Consider the following 25,771-nt stretch of genomic DNA (forward strand, 5'->3'; position numbering starts at 1 on the left):
AGCATAAACTCTAGTCCTTTCCCATTTTGGGAAGAGAGATACTCAGGAAGTTGGTGAGGTGGGGAGTATTTCACATCTCTTTCTGTGTCTTGTAGTGGTTTTACTAAACAACGGGATTGGCTGAAAACCCTCAAAAGTAGTAAAATACTGTCACTTAAGGGGTTTTCCTTTTAATTTTCCAAGTATATATCATAAACTTTTATTTTTATGTATGATAACCACTTGAATAATATTTTTGACAGTGATCATAAGAAAAAAAAATCAAGCTCCTTAGAGATAGGGATAAAGAATGCAATTTTGAGGATTTTTTTTTTTTTTTTAATTTCCCTAGAGAAAAGATTCTTTTGAATAATGGAGTGATGCCTTTCTCTAAGTAGCCAGGTGAAAGGCTTGCCTCGGGAAATTCTTGCCATTGCCTCCAGAACATGTACGTACTCTGGCCCTATGCCTGTGACAGCTGACTTTCCACCTTGGACCATCTCTGCTGTTTTCATGCCCTCATGTGCCCACGAGGAGCTGAGCATCCCTGATTACAATGGCACTTTAAACAAGTTAGTAAATTTTATACAACCCTGTTCAAAAAGTGATTTCAACTCTCTAAATATTCTGCCATTAACTCTGTTGTGAGGTTGTTTTTTTCATTCTTTTTCCAGTGAAAGTTATTTAGTGCTGAATATTTGGCAAGGTAGTGCTTTGTCAGTAACTTCTGTAGCAGACAATAAGTTCTTCCTTATATTATCCATTGCTCCTCTCTATGCATGTCCAGTGTATTGGCCAGGGAATATAGATTTTAGTGCGCTTTCTCGGCTATTTCAATCATGGGTTCTTTAGAAAAGTGAACTTTACTCTTGTGGGAGAAGGCTATGAGACCATATGGTAGTTTTCTGATAAGATCTATGCTTCTCAAAGAGCTATGTGTAAAGTACCTGACCAAAATCTCTTTCCAGATATCTTAGTGATATCAGATCATCAGTCTCTTCATTTAATTCCGTGAACTAATTGATTAATAGACTTCCAATAATTCATTCTTAGGAGTTATGCTGCTATCAGGTATGCTTGGCATAGAGTACTTAACTGCCCAGCATTAAAGAGTGGATATAGAAGAGGTATTTTCAGTGGAAAAATGAAACCTCCATCTACAAATCAAAATTCCCAAACATCTCAGTGGTGAACTTCAAAGATTTGCAGTGATTTAGATGAACTGTTAATTCCTTTTAATAAATCAAGGAAGACAGCATTATTGGGATTCAGACAGGAATAAGAGGAATCAGTGAGTTCCTAGTGTCTTTATAGTAAAAATTACTACTTTTAAACAGTGTAATAATTGATGATCTTTAGATGTTTTAGTGCAGTATTTGTATAGATGTCTGTGACAGTCCCTGTGCCATCTATCTATGCCTCTGACTCTGAAGTGTCACTGGGCTTCATGTGAAAAGGAAGGAATTTTACAGTGTTTCACCATATTGGTTTTTATGGATTTTTTTTCTGAAAACAACATGGAGTACAGCCACTGGATATTTTTAACCTTGTGGCCAGTTGCCAGTAATGATAAGTTATCAGGGGAAAAAAAAAAAAAAAAACAAAAAACCCCACAACAAAAAAAGGCTGAGAGGTTTTATAGCATTTAGTAAAGAGTAAGAGAACAGATAATAGCATTGGTGTGTCAGGACACAGATAGGGAATCGTAGCCAGAGCCAAATCTTCCCATTCTCAACTACTCTTTATGTGAGACATTTTAATTACCCCCTTGCTTTCTGTGTGACGAAATAGCTGTACAGACCACAGTCTCCTGCAGAAGTCTGTCTGGTGAACTGGAATGACTCTCTGCCCTCACTAGCTGCCATTGAGTTGATCACAATTCTCTCTGAAGTAATTTTGTAACACTGAGCCTTTAGGTTCAATACCTGAAACTGTCAGTTTTGGATGGCCAGGAGAAGGCAGTGGGAGTTGGTGGTTGCAACAGTAGGCCTGGCACTAAACCAATAATGAAGAGCTCCTCAGCAATCATCCATGGGACTTTTCTGTGTGAATCCTGAATTTTGGCAAAAGCCTCCAGAAAGGTTGGTCCTGAGGGAAGCACCTTGAGAGAAACCCTTCAGCAGATTTATTCCTAAGGAAGACAATTGATATAAGCAGCCTGAAATAAATCTTTAATCTTCTCAGGAGTTTCTCCTGTCTCTAAAAGTCTGACCTAAGTAGAAACCAACACTTCAGTTAGCACACTGCATGAGAGGCCATCTGAATTGGATGGTTGTTATCTTGGAGCCGGGGCAGTGATGAGCTCCTAGGGATGTGGGGGCAGTAGTCTACTGCGTTTAACGCTAAGCTTGTCCCCAGAATGTTTTACCATTTGACATGTTAAATAAGTCTGGCTGTACCTGCAGCATTGGTTTTTGTTGTTTTGGTTTTTTGGTTTTGGATGTTGTTGTTTTTTTTGTTTTGGTTGTTTTTGTTTTTTTTTTTTTAACCTACAAAGCATGTATTTACCTGTGCAGCATTGTTTTTTGTTTCCTGCAACCTGTCATAACTAGGTTTCCTAATGTACGTGATATGTGCAATTATATTTTATATCTGAGGGTTTGTGACATAGTATTTTAGAAATGCAGTTAGAGAGCTTGCTTATTTCTGAATTGGCTTGTACCTGGTTTTGTTTCTCTTACTAAATTCTATTTAGTAATTTTGAAATTGCAGTTTCTGGCAGTGGTGAATATAATGAATGTAAATAATTTCATACTTTCCCTTCAGAATTGTTTGTATTTTAGTTGAGCATATCGATATTAACATACAAATGTGGGAGAACCACTATGGTTTTATTGGTGCATGTTTCTAGCTTAGCATTTAAGAAGGAGGTAAACAAAGTTGTGAAGGTGCATTATTTCACCGTAGAGAAGAGCTATTGAAGGCTTACTTTGAAGTCAACTATTTAGGGAAAGGCTTTCCTCCCCACCTACACTTCTTTAAGAATGCCACCGTTTCCATTTTAACCTTCAAGTTAGGTTTTGTTAAGTTAGCTAAGCCATCAAGCTAGTTTTGTGTGAGAATGAAGAAACACATTAAAGAAATTGTCCTAACATTCATTCTCCTAGCATAGGAAAACATGTAACCACAAAATTTCAAACAATGAATGGTTCAAAAAGACAGCCAGAACAGAAAAAAAAAATAAATCTATTATATATTTACATATTCTTGGGCTTCTATAACTGTACTCTTTGGCTAGTTCCCATGAACATTAACGTCAGAAACAGGAGTTGTTTCATGGATGGATAATACAGGCTTGTGGCAGCCTTATGGCAATCTCTTTTCAAAAGTGGTGCTTGCGAGTATGAGGCTGTTAAGGCTATTCCTGTAAGGAAGATATGTGATGTTTATGATGGGGGAGAAAAAGGCTGTACGTTTTTCTATAAGTATCAATATCAAATAATTCATTTTATTTTTGAGCTAGTATGGCCAAGAATTAATGTTCTAGAGAAATCTCTGCTGTATCTGTTATATCCTTGGAATGCTATTCAGCTGTCATAGATAACTACAGGATGTCACATAGCCTTTATATTTTACCCCCTAGCTTTATTTTTTTAATATCTTTTATGTTCTTGAATGCTTTTACCTGTCATGGTTCAGAGTTTTGATTCAAATAAATGTTTAGGAACCTAGGTACCTTGTCTTAAACTCCAAACTCCATTGACTGGAAATATATCTTGATAAACTTCTTGGGCTTTGTTCAGGAAGGACCAAAATGTGACCCTTTTAATATTTCAGTACTTTCATCCTGTGAAAAACAGGCATACCTAAGTATGTAATATAATATTAGTTCAGTGTTAAATTTGGAGCAAAACTTTTGGTTTCACTGGTATCTACTGATTTATGCAATCTATATTCTTCATGGGAAATTTTTAAAGACATTATGTTATCTTTTCTAGATAAAAATCTTTGAGATTTTCACTGCTTTGTTTCTCTGCTTAAGATGTGAAAAGTATATATTTTGTTCAAAAGGCTGGCTTTTTTATCCCAATCAAAAATCTGTATCTTAACATATATGGAGTTCATGCCTGTTCCTTGCTAAAGCATCAGGGAAAAGCTATTTAGATGTGAGTGCTGCAGGTGTGACCTCTTGCCTCCCACCTTGGGTGTCTGGCTGTAGGGGCTCAGGGCTGTGTCACCCTGAGTAAGGCTCCTGTGAAAAGGTGTGTAAGAACTGGTTAGGGGTTCCCTTGTTTGCTCTGGAGCTGCAAGGTAAATCAGGCACAGTCTAAGGGGAAGGCTTCAGCTACACCGCAGCCATGTCCATGCCTGACCATGTACCTTATTGATGAACCCCGACCTGTGACTTGACTTTCTAGCTTGATCTCAATGTGCCTTATTGTTATGGATTTGTCTGACAATCACTGGCTTGGTGGCTTAACCAGGTTAGCATCACCAGCCTTGAGCTCCTGCTCTTGTTCAGGTGCCATGGGACTAGACACCTCTGTTTGGTGAGGCCACTCTCCCATGTCTGCTTTGGTGTCACCTTGGGCCCCTGACTCTCCTTTGTTTGTGAGCAACTCTCTTCTGCACCTCCCTGGCAACAGACACCAAGTGATTCTTCTGGTCAGACAAATGACTGTGTCTAGAATAACCAACCCAAAATGATGGGGAACATTGCATTAATCTATTTTTGAATGATACGTGTTTTAGAGTTGACCAGTGTTATGTAGCTTGAATTTGTCTGCTAGCTTATTGTGAGGTCAAAAGGGGGAAAAAAGCCTGAAAGTCAATTTTATTTCTGGTGTAAAATGTAACTGACTTCAGCAGAACTATGTTGATTACAAGACAGTGGAGTTTAGACTAGTGTCTTGCCTCAACAGAAAAGTTAAATTCTGATAGTTTATTTCAGTGAAAATAAAATGCTTTCAAACTTGTATTTGTTCTTTTTAAAAAAAAACTTGGGGGATATGAAATGTCCAATATAATTTATTTTTCTTCTTCATAATATAAAAAATCCTGATAACATACACAGTTAACAGCATAACTATAAATTCCAAACATAAAACCCAATAGTAAGTATACAGACTACTTTGTTCTTTCAATATTTCAGATTATTTCTCCAGGTAAGAACCAGCTGGAGAAGACTTGATTACAGTGGAAGATGTACTGGGATCACATGCAAGCACTTGGATAAGAGTTGTCATGGCCTTTTACCAAAAACAGATTTGGGAATTTTATATTCTGCCCAAGCACTAGCCAAAATTGGGGAACATCTGTGTGTGTTTTTTCTTGCCAATCTTCAGTAAAACTGCAGTAGTTAAGGAGGAAAATCTTCTCAAATTGTGGGTCTAACTTACTCTGTATCTCTAGAGAATATTACCTTCCATTCCCCATAAATCAATTTATAGTGACATGTCTTGCAGATGGTCTACCAGCAACCAAACATTCAGTGCAGCTGTTCATATATCAGGCATTCAGGTTCCAGGATATAATGTCCAGTTTTGTTTGCTGGACACTCAAATAATGGAACCACTGGTCTGATTTATGGTTGCATAATTTTATGTAAAGAGAGATCAGTGCCACTGCACTCAGACGAAATAGCTCTGTAATTTCAGGTTCAGGGCTATAGTCAGGTACACAGTCATGTTTCATTTGCCTCTTTTTTTAAGGATTAGCATTGTGTATTTACCTTCTAAAATGATTAACATAAAACTGAGGAGAGATTCCCTTGCAAACTGAAATGTCAGCAAAGATAATAGGAACTTCAACAAGCTGAAAAGAAACAGTACTTGCCACATTGTCCTGGTTCAGCTGGGATAGGGTTAAGAGAGAGAGGGGGAAGGGATCTCCATCCCAGTTATTCATACCATGCTGATGTCAGGTTCGGGTGTGGGAGCGTGGGAATTTTTTCCTTGGTGGCTTTGATGGCGGGGAGCTCAAGGCGGGCTTGTTCTGTAACCATTGCGGTATTTCTCTGTATATCTTTTGTCTTGTTCACTGTTATTACTATTTATTGTTGTTATCATTGCTACTGTTGTTGTTCAGATTGTTTATCACACTGTTGTATTAAATTTCTTCTTATTTTAACCCGAGGTTTGTGCCCTACTTGTGTCCGAGGGTGGAGGAGGGACAACAGCGACGTGGTCTCCGGTCCTGGCAGGGCTTAAACTACTGCAGCTTTTGGCGCACCAATGTGGGGCACCAATTGGGTTAAAATAAGAATCAAAAAGGGACAGACCCTGACTAGAGTGTGTTAGAGCAATCTGTTGGATGTAATTTTTCTGTTTGTACTGTGTAATAAGAAAATGTTTGCAATGCTGGCCCATTTGCTTGTGTGGTGGGGCTGGTTTATTCCTTATATCCACTGTGTGTTCCCAGTACTGGTGTTTGTTGTCGGTGGAAAATGTATAAAGGGGATTGTTTTGTTATACTGGCTACTGACTGCTTATAATGCCTTTGTATGCCTGTGTGTGGGGTGGGCCAGTACCTGTTTGCTGCCTGGGGTTTTGTTAGGGGTCTCACCCCCTCTGTGGGTGAGCCAGGGGAAGAGATCCTCTTGGTTTTTGAGAGTTTCAATTATCCTTGGAGACTGCAGGGCAGTGTGATTGTGGCACAATGCTTTCTGAATGTCTGCCTGATTTTGGTTTTGGCCATGCGGCACTTCAACAATAGCAGTGTCCGGAAAAACAGTGACTGGCAAGGGGTGTGGGAAAAGATGGGCAAAGGCCTGAGTCGGTGGGCACCTCCAATGCTTTGGAACTTCACTTCCGAACAAATACAGAGCCCTGATAAGCTGATGGAGTGCTTAGAAAGGGTGTGTTACCAAGCTGGCAAAACCCATGAGACACAAATCGCTGCAATGTGTTGGGGACTTGCCCATGCCTACTGTGTCCTCTTTAATACAACCCACTGCCCTCAAGGGGGAGAAAAGGCTGCAGGATCTGAGACTGAACTTACTGGTACAGCAGCTGGGCCGGGGGAACAGGCAGAGCCAATATCAGTCGCCTCCACCAGCACAGCATCTGAGCCAGAGAGCCAGGCAGTGCCGGTGTCAGTTGCCCCGATAACAGAAAACAAAATATACCAGAAAGTCAGTTCGCAAAGTGGGGGATGGGGATGAGCCAGGCCCAGCACGGGAGCAGGAGGAAGGGCCAGAGGTGATCGTCCGATCTCTATCCCTGACTGAGCTGTGAGATATGCGGAGAAGTAAATGTTTCCCCACTCAAGAGAAAGGCAGCAGAAGGTACACACCACGAGGCACCCTGTGTTTTTTCCTCTGTGACCATGGAGAGAACATGAGGAGGTGGGATGGACAACCCACTGCCGCCCTAGCTGCATGAGTAGAGCAGCTGAAAGGGAAGACCACCATGAAAGGGGAATCCTCCAAGAGGAGCGCAGCTCCAGTGTCCAGTCAGAAATCCCCCAGGCAGAATAGAATGGCCAACATTATGTCTGACCCTCTTGAGGGGACCAGTAAATCATTCTTTCAAGAAGTGAGTGATGATGAGCAAGATTAGAGGGGCTCTGCCTCCAGCCAGATGGAGGAAAGGGACAATCGGATTTACTGGACAGTGTGGATCCGATGGCCTGGCACGTCAGACCCACAAGAGTATAAGGCTTTGATCGACACTGGCACACAGTGCACCCTGATGCCATAGAACTACAGTGGGGTTGAATCCATCTGCATCTCCGGAGTGACAGGGGGATCCCAACAGCTGACCACATTGGAAGCTGAAGTGAGCCTGACTGGGAAGGACTGGCATAAGCACCCCATTGTGACTGGCCCAGATGCCCCGTGCATCCTGGGCATAGACTATCTCAGGAGAGGGGACTTCAAAGACCCAAAAGGGTACCGGTGGGCTTTTGGTGTAGCTGCCCTGGAGGAGGTTGAACAGCTGTCCACCTTACCCGGCCTCTCAGAGGATCCCTCAGTGGTGGGGCGGCTTAAGGTTGAGGAGCAGCGAGTGCCGACTGCTACCAGGACTGTGCACCAGTGCTGGTACCGCACCAACCGAGATTCCCTGGTCCCCATCCATCAGCTGATCTGTCAACTAGAAAGCCAGATGATCAGCAAAACTCACTCACCCTTCAACAGCCCTACATGGCCAGTGAGAAAGCCTAATGGTGAATGGAGACTACCGTGGCCTGAATGAAGTTACGCCAGCAATGAGTGCTGCAGTGCCAGACATGCTAGAGCTCCACTATGAACTGGAGTAGAAGGCAGCCAAGTGGTATGCCACGACTGACATTGCTAATGCATTCTTCTCCATTCCAATAGCTCCAGAGTGCAGGCCACAGTTTGCGTTCCCTTGGAGAGGCATCCAGTACACCTGGAATCGATGGCCCCAGGGGTGGAACCACAGCTCCACCATTTGCCATGGACTGGTCCATACTGCGCTGGAGAAAGGTGGGGCTCCAGACACCTGCAGTACGTTTATGACATCAGTGTATGGGGGGACACAGCCGAGGAAGTCTTTGAGAAAGAGAAGATAATTGAAATCATCTGAAGGCCGGCTTTGCCATTAAGCAAAAGAAAGTTAAGGGGATTGCAAGGGAAATTCAATTCCTAGGAATAAAATGGCAAGATGGGCGTTGCCACATCCCAGTGGAGGTGATAAACCAGATAACAGCCATGGCCCCACCAACCTCTAAAAAAGGAGACTCAGTGTTTCCTGGGCACTGTGGGGTTCTGGAGGATGCACATCTCGAACTACAGCCTGATTGTGAGCCCTCTCTACCACGTAACCCATAAGAAGAACGATTTTGAATGAAGCCCTGAGCAACAACAATCCTTTGAACAAATTAAGTGGGAGATTGTCCAGGCAGTAGCCCTCGGGCCAGTCCACGAAGGGCAGGAGGTTAAGAACATGCTCTACACCGCAGCCAGGGAGAATGGCTCTACCTGGAGCCTCTGGCAGAGAGCACCTGGGGAGACCCAAGGCCGACCTCTGGGCTTTTGGAGCCGGGGATACAAAGGTTCTGAAGCTAATTACACACCAACTGAGGAGGAGATACTGGCAGCATACGAAGGAGTTGGGGCTGCCTCAGAAGTGGTCGGCACTGAAACACAGCTCCTCCTGGCACCCCGACTGCCGGTGCTGGGGTGGATGTTCAAAGGAAAAGCCTCCTCCATACATCATGCAACCGATGCCACGTGGAGTAAATGGGTTGCGTTGATAACACAACAGGCTCGAATAGGGAACCCCAGCCGCCCAGGGATACTAGAGGTGATTACGAACTGCCCAGAGAGCAAAGATTCCGAGATGTCACCAGAACAGGAGGTGACACGTGCTAAGGAGGCCCCACCATATAACGAGCTGCCGGATGAGGAGAAGCGATATGCCCTGTTCACTGATGGGTCTTGTCGCATTGTGGGAAAACATCGACGGTGGAAGGCTGCTGTATGGAGTCCCACACGACGAGTCACTGAAGCTGCTGAGGGACAGGGTGAATCGAGCCAATTTGCAGAGGTGAAAGCCGTTCAGCTTGCTTTGGACATTGCTGAACGGGAAAAGTGGCCAAGGTTCTACCTCTACACCGACTCGTGGGCAGTGGCGAATACCCTGTGGAAATGGCTGCAGCAATGGAAGCAGAACAACTGGCAAAGTAAGTGTAAAACCGTCTGGGCCACTGAAGTATGGCAGGACATTGCAGCCCGTGTGGAAAACCTCGTTTTGTGAAGGTGCGCCATGTGGATGCCCATGAACCCAAGAGTCGGGCCACTGATGAACATCAACACAACCAGCAGGCAGACCAAGCTGCTAAGATCAGAGTGGCTCAGGTGGACTTGGACTGGCAGCGCAAAGGTGAACTGTTCATAGCCCGGTGGGCCCATGAGACCTCGGGCCACCAAGTTAGAGATGCAACATACAGGTGGGCTCGAGATCGAGGGGTGGACCTCACTATTGACACCACTGCAGAGATCATCCACGGATGTGAGACGTGTGCTGCAATCAAAATGCCAAGCGGATGAAGCCCCAGCGGAATGGAGAGCGATGGCTGAAATATAGATATGGAGAGGACTGGCAGATCGACTACATCACACTGCCACAGACCCGCCACAGGAAGCGCCACGTGCTCACAATGGTGGAAGTAACCACTGGGTGGCTGGAAGCTTACCCAGCGCCCCACGCCACCACCCAGAACACCATCCTGGGCCTTGAAACCCAAGTCCTGTGGTGACACGGCACCCCAGAGAGCATTGAGTCAGACAACGGGACCCACTTCCGAAACAACCTCATAAATGCTTGGGCACGGCATCGAGTGGATCTACCATATCCCCTACCACGCACCAGCCTCTGGGAAGATTGAGCGCTACAATGGACTGTTAAAAACCACATTGAAAGCACTAGGAGGTGGGACCTTCAAAGACTGGGACACACATCTAGCAAAGGCCACCTGGCTAGTCAACACAAGAGGATCTGCCAGTCGAGCTGGCCCAGCTCAGTCAAGACCTCCACATGCTGTAGATGGGGATAAAGTCCCTGTGGTGCACATGGGGAATATATTGGGAAAAATGGTCTGGTTTAGTCCTGCACCAGGCAAAGGTAAAGGCAAACCCATCCACGGGATTGCTTTTGCCCAAGGACCTGGGTGCACCTGGTGGACAATGGAGAGGTCTGATGCGTACCACAGGGGGACTTGATTCTGGGTGAGAACATGCCGTGAATTATGCTGTGCCTGTGTAAATTGTTATTCTGTGATTGTTAACTGCTAAATGGCAGCTGGACATGATGCAGATTGTATAGAATAAAGGGGTGGATGATGTCCTGGTTCAGCTGGAATAGGGTTAAGAGAGAGAGAGGGGGAAGGGATCTCCAGCCGGGTTATTCATACCATGCTGACGTCAGGTCCGGGTGCGAGAGTGCGGGAACTTTTTCTTTTGTGGCTTTGGTGGTGGTGAGCACACAGCGGGCTTGTTCTGTAACCATTGCAGTATTTCTCTGTATATCTTTTGTCTTGCTTACTGTTATTGATGTTTATTGTTGTTATCATTGCTACTGTTGTTGTTCAGATTGCTTATTACACTGTTGTATTAAATTTCTTCTTATTTTAACCCGAGGTTTGTGCCTCACTTCCAGCCTGACCGGCTGAGGGTGGGGGAGGGGCAACGGCCACGTGGTCTCCGGTCCAGGCAGGGCTTAAACCACCACACACATGAAGGGGGAAGAGCCAAAAACCAGTTCTTAACTGATATTGATCATTATGGCACAGGCAGATGTTAAATGTATACAGAAGACAATTACAGCACAATTGGAATTATAGAGCTGGCCTCTCACCTTAGTTAAAGGGAAACCTGGTGTGGGTAATGTGGCAAGGAGGAGAACTGTTCTCTGCTTTCCTTCCATCTTGTGAAGTGCTTCTTCCTCTGCTGCCACGGACTGTTTAGTCAGGTCTTTCATTTGCTTTAGCTGAGATGTCTGTTCTTTCTATCTTTCCTGCCAGAAAATCCATGCTTAAGAAGAACAGAAAAGGTAGGCTCTAAAAACTGGGAAGAAATCTCAGTTGGGGTGGGAAAAGGAACAGATAGTGTCTATATCTCAATTGCTATCAACTGTTGCAGGTCTTCTGACTTCAGTGTGCTTCCTCAGGCACCCTACACAACTCTATCTCTCCGCATACTTCAGAGACAAAGTGACTTCCCAGCATCACTGAGTGACTCACTGGAAGAATTAGAAAGGACCTGAATGTTGACATCTGTGCTAGCTCCTCATATCACCATCCGACTCCTTCCTAAATGAGCTCTGAAGATGGAGGTCCACCCTCTTAATGAAGGTACTTAGCAGTTCAGAAGAGCTGTTTCTCACCACTAGCCATAGCCATATTTATCCTCATATTCTGCTATGTGTAGAAAGGTCTATCATTATTCTTAATGCTGAAATATAACCTAGTAGTTCATCTTGTCACTTCTCATCTCCCTGTCCATATCACCATGCAGCATCGGGGTTGCTGACCTTGTGGTTGAAGGGAAGATGAATTTTTTAAAAACAGAGACAATGTTGACTCTAGTGTTGAAAATGGAATGAAGATGAAAGGGTCTTTAGAGTGCTTCCTCTGCTAAGTTAAATTGTCCAGTTGACTCCATGCTTATGAACTGATTCATGTTTGACAACAAAAGAGTAGTTTCAAATAGTGATTGACATTATTTACCTCTTCATATGACACTTTGCTAATTGTTGATTACTGGAACTCTCTCCTAACTGTAAGGGCAATGGCTGATATCTATACAGGAGTTAACATATACCAGAGTGTAAATACATATATGCAAATGCTCCTTCCGTGTGTAAAGTTGTTTAAAAATTGAAAAAAATAATATTCACCTGCCTAATCTTTGCATGATCATACTTGCATAAGAAATTAATGTCAATGTGTAACTGTAGAGTAGATGGGAGTACTTCTGAAAGCTATACAAGAATCATCTCTGAAGTGAATGTATAAGTTAAATTTGGGCTTGAAGTCCAGAGAGTATGACTGAGGCTGCAATCTTCTCAGCTTTCTATGTATCTTCAGTACCACATGATGAAATTTTGCAAGGCCAGCTGATACCATTCATCCTTGATATTTTCTTCCACCTCTTCTTGCAACATCCTCATAGAGAAACTCTCAGTTTTATGGATATACAATATTTAGCCCTAGTGGCAGGGACTAGTTTGCTTTCTGTCTATAGGGACTGTCAGTGGTTTTGATTTTTTTGGCTGCTTTGTATCTAACCTATTTGATAGCATGTATTCCATTGGTGTGCAACAGGACTGAATAACTGAAAATCAAAGTCAGTGAACAATTGCCATACTCCCTGTGGTGAGCACAAACTAAAATCACCTTTTATTTACATCTTAACATGTTCAAGCTTGTTCCTATGGGACACTGCTTGAAACTAATACATAGCTTTGGTTTAATCTGATTAGCTGAGTGTGTTTGTTAAAATGAACATTGTTCCATCTTCCCATGTTCTGCATAAAGAGGTCTTCATTAATTTGGTTTTCTCTTTAAGAAAATCAACACTTTTTTTCTGGAATCTTAATTTCCTTTGACACTAGATTAACATGAAAGATGTACCTTAATACTGCATGTGGCTAGTGTATAGATCAATTGGTCCTACTTCTCCTTTTACTAATAAATTAAGGTGGTTTAGCAGGTATTTGCTCCAATATAGGAAATTGTAAATATGGGCACAAATTTCATCAAGGTAAATTGGAAACAGACATTCTAACAGGCTGCAAATCTTCTTCTGACATTAAGACTTTACATTAGACTGGTACTGAGCTGCACTGTGTACTTACTCAAAATCCTGTAGGTAGATAAGAGGTGTTGTAATGTGTACTTTAATAAATATTCAGGACCCTTGGTTGGGCACCTGAGGATTTAGAGATTTTATTTTTTTTTTTTTTTACTATTTTGGGGACAACTGCGCATTGCTGACATATGACTGGGTTTGAAATAATGAGGGCCAGAGAACTCTGCTTATAGCCTCAGAGCAGTAAATGTTACTGTCCATCTAAGAATCTGCATTATGACACGCAGTGATGCAATGATGCAGTGGATTCTCCATACACATAGAGCTTTCTTTAGAAGTTTATGAGGTTGTTCACTGGAATACTGTGTCCTTAGGGAAAGAAACACAAATATTGGCATAGTTAGCAGGTTTTGATTTTGCAAAAAATTCTGTCCCAGTCTTATGTGAAACAAAGCTGGAAAAACAGACTGGCAACAACATCTATATCCACAAGACATTCTATGCAAGGGTTTGTAAAGGTCATGAAAGTTTTTGTGCCCACAGAACAAGTTGTTCTTGCTGAAATCTTACTCTATGTCTGAACTTGACTGACTGGTGAATAATTTAAAAAAGAGTGAGCTTGTCTGCTATGATTATATGAGGGAAAAATCCTAATCAAACTTTGATTTATATGATGATGACTCTTATGCAAGTATTCTACTTATTAACAAGACCCTGCAAGATGTTCTCCCAAAGCTTGAAAGTGACCATGTAGTTCAAATTGATCCTCTTGATTCAAAACAACAGGAGGATGGTTCCAATACTTAATTTCTAAAAAGAAGCTTGTATTGCATTCAGGTGGTGATAAACCCCCTTCACAAGCTGTCAGACAGTTATGGCTGAACTGTTTGAGCAATTTTAAGGTAGGAGTGCAAGTGTAGATCCTCATATGAAAATACCAACCTAAACATTCTGAGGATTTCCTGAAAAAAAACCCTAATGTCTGAAGGGATTGTGGGGGCTGTAATACTTTAAGCTTGAAATTTTGCACTGCAATTAACAGCATGGATGTATCTTCTCTGCTTTTGTGATGATAAGCATCAACAGGTGAGCCTTCTCTAGATAGAACTTCACTTCTGTACAATCAGTCTGTCACATTTTGAAGAGCACTAACTTAATTTTTAAAACAAACATCTGGAAATAGAAATGTAGGTTAGAAAAAAATAGAAATAAGAGGTCAGAGGCAACTGCCTTTCCCTGGCAGTCTGTCCTGAAAACTCAACATTTTTCTAATACTGATTCGCTCCAAGAAAAGCTCCAGATTATTTTTCTGATAAGGTTGTGGGAGCTAGAGGCCACACTAAAGTTATTCATTGATCAATCCAGAATTGCCCACAAAGTTAGGGTGAAAGTTCATGTTTCTGCAGCTCAGTGTGGAATATGTCATTTGTAGGATGACTGGGGCGCTCTGCCAGGGAAAGGGCAAGGGTTAAGATCAGTGTTAGAGGGCTAGATAAAATAATTCCTTTCTGAATCTGGTGAATGCCTAGAAGTAAAGCTGTGATTCCCATGAGCCAGTATTACTTATGAAGCTTGAGTAGAATAATAGTTCCTCTGCTAGAGGAAAGTAGAGTTGCAGGTAGGTGATAATTACTGAAAACAAGGGTAACATGTAATTTGTTTGTAAACCCTCAAAGCCTGTGAAGACAGGATGAAGTTTAGTATTTGCATGGGACTGTGTTAAATATTTAATTTGGTAATGGGCAGGCAAAGATCAGGGTTGCACAAGACAGGGTTGAGGACTGTTGTTTGCTGTTGGACTATAGGATTCAGCAGAGTTAAGACAGGCCTGGTGTTTCCAGGGGAGAGTGTTGCATCTTCACTATGGTGGTAGCTGCTCAGATAAATTCTGTCATGGGAAGAATCTGGGTATGAAAGAAGGTGATGGCAAAACAACCAGCTTACATAGACCCTGTGTGAGTGGTATGGATGGAAATGCCACCTCTCATCCTTTGTGCAATGATCTAGGATGTGGCAATGGGCTTGTAGGCTGCTTCTTCCTCTGAGATTTTCCAAGTGACAGTTAAAGGTATGTGCATGGGGAAAAGGGAGCCTCATTGATATGACTCCAGTGAAGCAACTGAGCATATTAGGTAAAAATTTGGATATTTCAGTGTCCTGGAAACTACGCTTTCAACATATAAAGACAGTAATTTCACTTGCTCTGTTTATGATCTACTAATATTCAGTTATATGTTTGGATTTAGTAATCTTGCACAGAAATTGTTCAATGCATATGGAAGCATATCCAGATTGAATTCGATGGCTATTTTATTATACAACTATGCAGACATCTAAGAATGGCAGCTAGAAATGTATTTCCAAAGCTGCAAGTCCATCGTATATATTGCATAAAAAAACGCTTCTGTCACAGAAATTTTATTTCAGTAAAACTAAAAAGAAATATTTTATGTGTGTATAGGTACTTATGGAAGGCTACAGAAGGAAGGTCGCAGGTGGCTATGGGAATTCTGATGCTAGATTACTGAGACAAATTAAGTTTTCACTCTCTTTAAAATGCTAAGGGATTTGGGAATGTCAAACAAAAGTACTTTGGCCCTTAAAATGATGTGATACAGCTTATGCCCTGCCAGAAAAAGAATCAGTAAAGCACTTCTGAGTACATGCTGACTGCTGGTGGGGACTTTGGGAAAAATTGGTTCATCACTACTCAGCACTTGTCTTCTTGACTTTAGTGAGTAATTAAGTTGAAGTGGCCCTTTTAGTGATCTGAGCTATGCACAAGAGATTCAAAGCCTGAAATCCAATAGCATGTGCTCTCCCGTTTCCTGACTAATCCTATAAAATGCAGTGGGTTGAATGGATGATCTAATAAGAGAACATAACTGCAGTCAGCTCACTCTTCTACAGAAATTAATAATGAAAGCCCACTGAAATAAAGAGAAAGAAACTCGTTTATGAAGAAATAATAAAATAAAATAGCTACAGTGGAAAGTTGCCTATTGGAGAATCGGATCTTGTAAGCAGTTTTGTTAAGTGTAAAGTATATTCACTGTGCTGGATGCACCTGTGATTGCTGAGTTTCTGGTGTCTGCTCCCTCTAGTAGCCATGCTGACAGAAAGTGGACTGGGAAGGTGGTTTTATACAACACATCATACAAAAATTTTGGATATGGAATCATTTAGAAATGGAAATACATCTGAAAGACTTCCTCACTGGCCAAGGAAGTTTGTAAACCAAATTACTTATCATATACACACACGTAAAATCTCTATATTTATAGAAGGAAAGAAAAGGCAGACATAGAATTGCAGAAGCTGGTTATTGGGTCAATTATTAAATTGTTTCTCTGTAGCTCTGTTACACAGTGAAGTGTTTTCACCCTTCTGTGGGGAAAAGCTACACATGGAAGGTACTTTGCAAGCTATGGAACTGACTGAATACATCTATGCCACTCTGGAAACACTTGCAGCCAAAAATCATGCTTTTACATAAAATTTTAAACAACCCTTCCCCTTTCTCTGCAGTGAAAACATTCCCTCTCTTCCAGCCCAGAACTTTCTCCTTCTTCCAGGACTTACAATCCTCCATGCCTTCTCCAGTTCATCTTCTCTGATACTCCTCTCAGCCCCTCTGAACCCCCAATGCTGTGCTGAGCTGGTGCAGAAACCGAAAAGGGGAATTAAACACAAACTGCAGGTCATTCTTCACTGCAGCTTCTTCACCTTCTGTTTTGGCAGCAGCATGATGGTGCTTTCTAGCAGCTGGCAGTTTACCATACCGCAGATCTGCAAGATAAATCAGGGGCCAAGGCTTATCAGCTGTTTTTAAGAAGTTAGGGATTAATTTCCCTGGAAGGAAGTTCAGCGAGTGTTGTGGGACTGTCTGTACTAAACCATCTTAATGCATTATGAACTTGGCAACTTACTGGTAGCAAATTTAACTTGTGAAATTTTGTGTTGGTGGAGGAGACTGGATATTTTTCAAGGAAGTTTGCATCTGCAGTCACACATTTCTCTGTGGTGCATTGCAACTTGTGTCCCTTCCACAAACCTGCAGCTGTCTGCTCCTGTGTCTTCTGTGCACCTGGAGCAAGTGCTCTTGCTCTTCCCAAGGAAAATCAAGTAGCAGCTTCCTTTTCTGAGTTGTGAGGAGACCTGGGCAAAACAACAGAGCCTTCTCTCATATAAAACTCAGTTTGGGCCACATCTTAAGTGAGGAACAGTGACAGGATGAAAAGTTCTCACCTAACTCTCACTTAAAGTCAATTTGACAAGCTTGTCTCAGTTACAGTCATCTGTATCAGAGAAACAGACTCTACTGTGTGTGGAGGCGTCACTCAAATATTTCTGATTTCTTATTTTGGGTTCCAAGGCCCTTTGGGCAAGGTCTCTCACTGTTTTTAAACAGTGTCCAGCACACATAAACTTTGATTTGAAAATAAGGTCCCTGACTGCGCATACGCAGACTAAAGACAGTGGGCAGGAACGTGGTTCATTTGCTGGACCAGTAGACAGTCCTATAGTTCCCATCTTTGAGGCAAGTCCTCTGCCCCAGGACTCTGGTCTCCCACCAGCTGGATGAAAATCTTTAACTCTGAACACCAAGAAATTTGAGGAAAGAGAGGAGCCCCTTGTGGCTGTTGGCCATACTTAGCTACCTTGTCATCTGTAGGACATACTCGTATCCAAAATGGCATCAGATGAGGTACAGTTTAGCATGACCATATTTTGTGTAATGAGCCAGTTACTGGACTCCAGCATCTTATGGTTTCATAGCTACAGTGTATCATTAATGTTTATGATGCTTTGACTCCTGATATTACACATATTCAGATTTTTTAATATTCTGATGACTATGTTGCTGTTCATTGCCTGAAAATCTACTCTTCAGAAGCAGATCACTATGCCAGGAAACAGCAATGTTGGTGTTCCAGGAGGTATGTAACTACAGATGCTTCTAATGGGAGGTTTCTTCTGAGCCCTGATTTGTTGCTTGCCACAAACCTGAAGCAATTTCTCATCTGGCTTCTGGTTTTGCCATTGTTTTTGGATACAGTGGGTTAAAAACTCATTTGTACTCTAGCTCCAGGGGAGTCAGTGGAGGTTCAGCAGGAGAAGTAATCAGACTTCGGCAGTCAGAATTAGGATACTTTGCTCTGGGTCCTGTTGCTCCTGAGGCTCATTCTTTATCTGCCAGAAGAGACTTTTAGCCAGATTTTTTCAGTCCTTAAGGACTGGATTTGGAGGGAAGCAGGCTGGTTTGTGGTGTAAATGCTCGATCCTGTAGGAGCTGATCAGGTCAGAAGCACCTACTTGCATTCTACAGGTCATCATATACCTTGTCATTATCACAGATTATGCTGGATTTGAACCAACACTATTACACTGAAGGGCTTTTTGTCATGGCCAGATTCTGCCCTTTTACTGAAGGAACTGAGAGATCTTTGGCCTGTGCCAGCTATTGTTCCCACAGACATTAGCATCCATCTTGTAATGGTGTCCTTCTGGAATTTTGTTTCATTTTACTAGAAGTCTTTTCAATTGTATGGGGTTTTTTAATTGCAGAACAATTAAATTTCTGTGTGAAAAGGGCAAAGCTGAGCTTAGCTGTTATTGCATCTGATCTTAAACAGTAAAGGCAGGGCAACTATTGAACACATTTAGCACAGCATTAGTTGCTGATACCAAGACCACTGGGTAGAGAGAGCACATTCTTCTTTTACTTCTGTGTGTCCTTGCAAGAGATGGGCACACTAGTTCTTAATAAATATGTTTTCCTTCTTAGTTTATATAAAGATCTATAGCATGAATCACAACACAGTCCTGGTGCCTGTATTATACTCCTACTGCATACACCTACAGCTATCTCACAACAAACCAGCTCACAAATTACAGCTTCACTGCTACTTCTCAGTGACACTGATACTGGTATTAGAATGCTAACTTATTAGCAGACTGTTCTCTATAATCCAATAACAGCAACAACAGTAATAAGTGAACTGCCTGAGGTCTGATTAACAGCAGTCAAATCTGCCACTGGTTTCAGGGAGAGCAGGAATAGGTTTAAGGTCTATAAGACATTAATTTCCTTGATAAAATCAAGCATGAAAGATTTCTTTCAATTAAACAGTGGGGCTTATGACAGGCACTGTTAAATTACGCTCTTTTCTTGTGTATGTATTGTCACTTCTGTTGATGTTTCCCCAAAGACATACCATTTGGGGGGAAAACATGTTCAGTCCAGCATCACTGTCTTCCTATGTGGTAAGGGAAAACAGACATATTGTATCATCAAAAATAACATTGCCCAACAGCCTCTAAAAATATACATCACACATTGCTAGCTATTTTAAATAGCTGGCTAAAGGAAGAAAACCTCTCTAACATATCTCAATTATGAAGCATTGACACATTAATATTTTACATAAAAGAAATATCTCCTCATTAGCAGAAACTTATAATGAAGTTGCTAAGCATTTTTAGCCATTTTGAACAATAGAATAGAAAGATACATTAGACTGCTGAAGATACGGGTTTGGGAAATGCCCACAGAGAAATTAAGTGAATCAATACACTAGATACTCCCTCCATCCCCTTGAGAATACAGCCCAGTTATTATATAAGCTCAAAACTTCCATTAATGACCCACAATCAGACCATAACACTGAGCAAAAATCAGTGCTGAAGGGAAAGGGCAGCCATAGATACCACCAGATACAATTCTGTCCCCCAGCATCATCCTGAAGTGCCCTCCTCTACTCTGAGGGAGTTATTTAGCATTTGTACTGAAATAAACTGTGAGAACCATGGCAGCTCTTGAGAGTAGATTTTGCTCTCCTCAAATTTGCCTGGATTTTGGAGCTAGTACAAAGTGCAACCTCCATAGATATTCCAGCTGGCAGGGTGGAGACAGGGAATTGAGTGTTGCTGTTCCTTACTCTCTATTCACTTTTCAGAGTAGCTGACCGAACTGTGAAGTATGAAAATGTGCTTCACCTTTCCATTCCCCATACTAATATTCTTTCCCTCTCAACTATTATCTGACACTACAGGAATGTCTGCAGTTCACTGTACTGTTATTGGGGGTAACACCTCAATTATTACCTTTTGCTCCACAAGAAGACACAAAGTGCACTTTAGCCCTTGAATGGGATCAATTTAAACACTTTTGTGCAAATCAGAATGCTTCCTCTTAAAAACTCTTCCTCTCAAATTTACTGCATTCATTTTCTATACATCTTTACTTTGCAAGCAGCTGTTGTAATTTTCTCTCTGAGGGGTTGGTGACAAGAGGTTACCTGCAGTCCACTATACCTTACAGGGCAAGATCACATCCCTGTGAGCTCTGAATGCAGTTTGACCACCAGTCCCAGGGATTCTTAGAATATCCCCCAGCGAGGATCTGACATCAGGGGTCTTTTGAGGATGTCCATCTGATTTTCATTGCTCAGAAGACTGAAACACATTATTAGAATTGTGTCATGGAGTAAGAAATTCAGAGCTTTCATTCCTTTGAGCTTTTAATCTCCCTTAATGCCATTCTAAAATAATATTTGATCTGAGTTTATAATTTTATTTGCCTATTCCCTATTTTTTCCTCTGTTAAAAAAAAAATAAAATCTTTTGCTGACACGATATTTACCAGCAGACAGACAACATACGCAGAGTGATCTTTGGTCATCTTGTAATTGCATAGTATGGAATTATAGGGTTTTTTCAGGGCTCATAACTATAAGCATCTCTTTCGTAGACACCGTAGTTTTCAAAACCCAGTTAGATCCTGAGCTGTGAATTGGGGAAATCTTATGTTATTGGTGATGTTTTTGACTTGCTGTGAGACCTTGAATAAAAGGCAACCCCTCTATGTTGTCTCAGTTTACTTTCCTGGCCACTTACTTTTCTCCGTGTCTCTGAAACTTTTGGAACACAGGTTGTCCCTTAGAGTAAAAATAAACAAGCAAACCTTCATACATAATAGCTTTGTGGTTGCAAGTAATGACAAGAGGTTTTTTGCTTGTTTTCTCACTTTTGGAATTGCTAAATCCGTGAAATGGAAATAAATAGCACTTATTCTGTGTACATTACAAAGTACAGGAAAGCCATAAAGTTACCTAGCTCCACCCTGGAATGGTAATAAGCACACAGGATGCACCTGTGTTGTCATGCCAGTGATTATTGTCAGAGTTCCTTGATCTGGTTGATGTTAGATGAATTAAAACTAATGTCCTAAATAACTTGACTAAACCTTGCTTATTTGCTTTACTAATGAAACAAGTAATCATTTTTTTTCTTAGAGAATGGCTAAGAAGAGGAACTCACTGTTTCAAAAAATGAAGTTCTATGTTAACTGAAACATCGCATAGTTGTATTATTAAGGAAAACACTGTCAATTTGAGAGAAAAGATTTTCTCTGTGCTTCTTCATCCTCCTCTCTGCCTCTTGAAAGAGAACCTTTCCCCGGGAGCCTCAGAATCTGCATTTGCTTCCTGTTGTTATTATTCAGAGAGCATGCAGCGGAGTTTTACAGTCAGCACATAAAGGTTTAATAGCGAACTGCAAAGCAGCATAACCTGACCGTGTTCTACTACTGTTTCATGTCTCTAGATGCATTCCTGGGACAGCCTCAAAAAGCATTATTTTTGTGCCAGAGAGGTGATGTGAAAGGTGTTTCACTCACCGACAGTATCCCAAGTTTACTTTCTGTTTGCAGAACTGTGTGTGATGAATTTACAGGGGGCTTAAGACTTATTCAGTGGAACTGGTATAAATTATTCCTTTATAGTAGTACTGAAATGCTTCTCTATGAGAACCCTCTGCCACAGAATAAAAGTTACAGTATTTCAGAATAGCTATTTCCCTTTAGGGGAGACATTATGGTTTGGAAAAATGTTATATTTACTCTGGAGTGTACTGTACACAGAGGTAATTATCCTGAGATAGCTATCCCTCTGCCACTCACTTTCACCAGTTAGGCATGCCCTGGTAGAATAGCAATGTGCAATGAGACACAATCTGCTTCAATCAGGACTGATCTATGGGGATGACACTATCAGGAAGATCTAGCAAGTCATTCTCTGATGTTGTGTGAGGAGATGGAAGACTTGTTATCTGCTTCATCAGAAATTTGTTTATGAGCTATACTCTGAGTCTTTTTATAGAATCTTTAAGGGTTAAAATAAAATCATGAGGATTTCCTATTTAGATTTCTTTAGCACTGAGAATAGGAAGTGTTTTCTACACTCAGATGTGTGTTTTACGAATAGGTAAACACCTTTGGTTGGTGGGCAAACAGAAATATAAAAGTAAGGATATTTCAGGTCACCTTGGGATCTATATTCCTGCCCCCATCTGCAGAGTGCATGTTTAAAATGTCTGTATGATGGAGTGGTAGATGCCTGTCCATTTTGACAACTGCAGACCATGAGGCAGAATCTTGGCTTTGTTCTTTATGCTCAGCTGTGTTTTTTCTTATATTAGTACTTTGCTGCATCTTTGTTTTCTTGAGTAGTTTTTTCCAAATTCCTTGTTAGACTCTAATAATCCTTTTTTACTTGCAGAAGAGGTGGCTATTTATATGGGGGAGGAAAACTGCAATAAATGCAGTGTGCAGAAAAACACAACAAATGGCAGACTGTGGAGATACAAGTGTGGACACATTTTGAGCTCCTGAAAGATAATTGTGGCTTGGGTGATTTTTCAATGGTAAGTTACTTCAGTTTCCTTCCTTTTGTTATCCTTGTTTGAGGAGTTGTGGGGCTCAAAGTGTTAATGGATGCGAAGTGCTTCAGAAACAGAAAGAGCTGTCTAAGTGCTGCTGCTGTTATTGTTATAGTGGCAGCTCCAGACTGAAGGTAGTCAACTCTTCTCTTGCTATGCTGTAGCTGGTAAATGAAATAAAATGCAGAATTGTCACCTTTCTGAGTGCTGGAATTATGGGTTAGTCATCCTCTGGCCTCAGTTTTCCACAGCAATTTTTTGTTGTTATGTTTCAGAAGTGAAGGACTTTACAAGGCTGAATACTTCAATAGGCTACCAAAATTAGATGTGTGCAGGTGGAGGTGTATTTGTGTTATGGACTATTTGTGGATAATGAATTAGTCTTTCCCTTAATAATCAATTTGTGCAGGGGAAGTGTGGATACCTGGATACCTTCTAATTATTTTCCCATTCTCAAAAAAAAATGCTTTTGGCAAGATATCAACAGGAATGAATAAGCATTAATAGAACTTGAAAGCAACAGCAAAAAGTGTTTGATTCAGAGGTGGTAGGTACTTGCTTGCCGCCATCCTAATTGATGTGGGCTCTCCAAGCATGGCGGGACTTTACAGAGAGGAGAGCCCACTTCAATGGAAAGCTGTGGGGGTGGCCCTGGGAGAGAGATGGAAGGCTCACCTTTCACAATATGCTGTGTAATACTGACAGAAAACGACTTCTCTTAGAAGAGCAGCAGGCCTGGGAAAACAAGCTCAAAAAGCACATCTGGGAATGTCACTTATGGGCAGCTTTGTGGAGATGAAAAATCCTGAAACTCCATTCTCTTGGGAAGAGACACAGAAAAGAAAGCAGAGGATGGATGGCCTTGGGAGGAAAGCTCCAGCCAAGGTAGGAACATGCTGCCCCCTGGTTTCATGCAGTCGTGAGCAGAGCCTAGGATCTCCTGTGTGAACAGCTTGTGTTGGTTGTTGGTCAAACTGGAGTCCCAAGGGTCCTTGGCAGGGTTGGAGATGGCCAGCCAGGGTGGGGGCTATATCAGAGAGGTGGCTGGTGTGGTGTCTGTGCTCTTCCCCTCCCATGGACAGAAGGCATGTTCCAGCTGATGAGCAAAGCCATGGATGAATCAAGAGATAGCGGTCTGGGCTGTGGAACAGATGTAGCAAACAATGTTTGAATATTTGCAATTGTACAGACACTGTATTGTGGCTCACCTGATTCTGTGTGAAGTGGAGGTCTCCGTAAGAGCCCTGTCATGTGGCAGGTCCTGTTGCCCTTACAGCTAGGAAGTGTGGACTTTACAAGGCTGGGAGAGAGGCCCACTGGATGCAGTCAAGAATAAAAACTGGACCAATTGGGAGCGGGAGAGAAGATGATGGCTGCAATACCTTCATGTTGCTGTTATCCTACTCAACTGGTCCCTTTTACTTCTTCCTGATGATCTGTATTTGTTTCTGGGGCAAATACTTCATTTACTAGCTCCTCATAAGGAGGAGAATCTTTTGTTCTTCACACTCAGAAACAGGATTTTTTGTTTAGCCCATCGGTATCAGTGTTACCAACTCTTCCAACGAGTCTAGCATATAGAGATTTTATAGTGGTTACTGCCAGGGTTCTGCAAGGGCCAGCTACTCCCTCAGGGACAAGGACCCACGGGAACTTTCCAGGGCAGCAGGGCAGGATCTCACCAGGAGGGCATGTCCCACCATCCCAGTAAGGAGCGAGGCAGCCCCAGCCCTGGGAATCAGGCACCTCCCTGGGGACAAGGATGGGATGGGATGGGATGTGGGCTCAGCTACGTGGGACCCATGGCCAGGCAGGGCAGGGCTGTGGGACTCTGGAGACTGGCCCTGTTGCATCATTGTTGGGACAGGGTCTGATGGTCCTTGGGGTGCTGCACAGTGGGTAGGGTGAGGACGGCCCCAGCTAGGCCGGGCAGAGACAGTCAGGGCTGGTGGTGACCTCAGGGCTTGGCTGTTACGGTGGATGGCCTACAAGGACGCAGAAGGACTTCAGCAGCTGATTTGCATGTGGCTAGAGTAGAGCAGGTAAGAAATAACAATCTGCTTCTTAGCTAATGATGACCCTTGAGGGGAGCCTGTGGATGACAGATGATGTAGGCTTCCCTCCAGTAAGCAAGTGCAAATCTTTTAACAGGAGCTGCTGAACCCACTGATTCATCACTGATGAATTTGCTATGGGAGATAAACACTGGGGCTAGGTAGGACTCAGTATATAGGATCAATAGCATTCAGGCTACTGTGTGCTGTAAGCTACATTTGAGTGGGAACCCTTCCTGGGGAACACCTTTTTATGGAGTTAAGCCAATTTGCTGCTCAAGCACAGGAAGGTAATTATTTTCCTAATTGACTTCAGCAGTACAGCAGATGTGTAATGAAATACCATTAATAAAAAGATAAAATATATCATTAGTGATAACGTTGATAGTCCTGAACATTGTTTGGAAAGGAAAATAAACCCAAACCTAAGGCTAGGGAAAGAAGAGTCAGTAGATGGGGAAGCAAGGAAAGAGACAAAAAGAAAAAAATTGAAGCCCAGGTGAAGTGCCCGAGTAAGATTCATGAAAAGAGGCAGGACACGTACAGAGAAGATCAAAAAAGGAGCCTAGAAAGGATAAACCAATGAATTTCTGATTTTTCCATTGGCTTCCTGCATGGAGCATCAGAACTGCTCTGATGCATGGGTGCGCACATGTGCCCTTTCCCTTTGGCCATGAATTAGAACCTCAGCTAACATTTTTGATTTTAGCGAGGTGCTATATAAAAATGCTTTTAGCGGATGCTTGAATGTCTTCTTCACAGGTAACAGTTCAGGTGCATCAGGGTAGACACTTGGAAATAT

This window comes from Athene cunicularia, assembly GCF_003259725.1.
Source record: "Athene cunicularia isolate RWA chromosome 2 unlocalized genomic scaffold, athCun1 chr2_part1, whole genome shotgun sequence".
NCBI classification, from domain to species: Eukaryota; Metazoa; Chordata; class Aves; order Strigiformes; family Strigidae; genus Athene; species Athene cunicularia.